The sequence below is a fragment of the Mus caroli genome, chromosome 9 (genome assembly GCF_900094665.2).
Source record: "Mus caroli chromosome 9, CAROLI_EIJ_v1.1, whole genome shotgun sequence".
In the NCBI taxonomy this organism is placed as follows: domain Eukaryota; kingdom Metazoa; phylum Chordata; class Mammalia; order Rodentia; family Muridae; genus Mus; species Mus caroli.
In genome coordinates, this window is record NC_034578.1 from 84,277,968 (window position 1) to 84,278,993 (window position 1,026).

Consider the following 1,026-nt stretch of genomic DNA (forward strand, 5'->3'; position numbering starts at 1 on the left):
TAAAGAAGAGGGCCAACTCCCACCAGTTCTCTTCTGACCTCCATAAGTATGCTGTAACACACGTGCATGCCCTCCAGAATAATTCAAAATAAAAAGAAAGTCTTACTGTTTTTAAGTCACTTAATAATTAGTAAACATTAGCACTGTGACTGTTCAGTGTTAATTTTTAGAGATTAAATTTTTAGTTGAAGTCTATTCATATGGCCCTGAAATGAGAGAAAAATACACCCAGTGAATAGCATAGGAAACTCAAGTTGCTAGCAGCCTCCCAGTACTGTATGGTACTGTCATCGGTCATCTTTGGTATCAACTGCTAAATGACACACTGACTACATGTCTTTTCTGCGTTAACTATATGTTTTTTTGTTTTGTTTTGTTTGTTTTTGCTGTGCTAGTTGGGTCAGCATCCAGCCAGACTAGAATACATTTTATAAAACAAAACAGGTACAAATGAGTGTGTGTGTGTGTGTGCATTACCCTATACGTAGCACCATTTCTCATATACTTGAGGCTGACCTAAGTTTGGGAAAATTGCCAATCAATTGTTCAGATGTCTTTTGTTTCATAACCCATAAGATACTACTGACCAAAATAACAAAGCATTTGTTNTATAGAAAGGCGACTGCTACTGAGGACTTACCCCCTCCTTTCTATAGGCACCACAGAGTTGAAGATTACAGCTAATCAACCTGCTTTTCTTAAGCTAATTATGCCCATGCTGGGCTTGCTGATTTACTTTGTCTAAGGTTAGTAGAAGGTGAATAGGATAATTTGTGTAGCAATTCTAGAATCTGAAGTGGAACTGGGATGGTGATGGTGAACAAATCCAGAAGTGTTCTTCTTACTCAACAGAGGGTTGAAGTTCAGCCAGAGGTCTCGGATAATGGGAGGTTTTAGAGGATATTTAGTGAGGTCCCTATTGGAACGTTATCTATATTGCAAACAACTGTACATCATTTGGTAATCACTGGCATGTTTCGTCTTGGGAAGAACCTCATACTGATTGGCTTTGCATAGAGTGGAGAG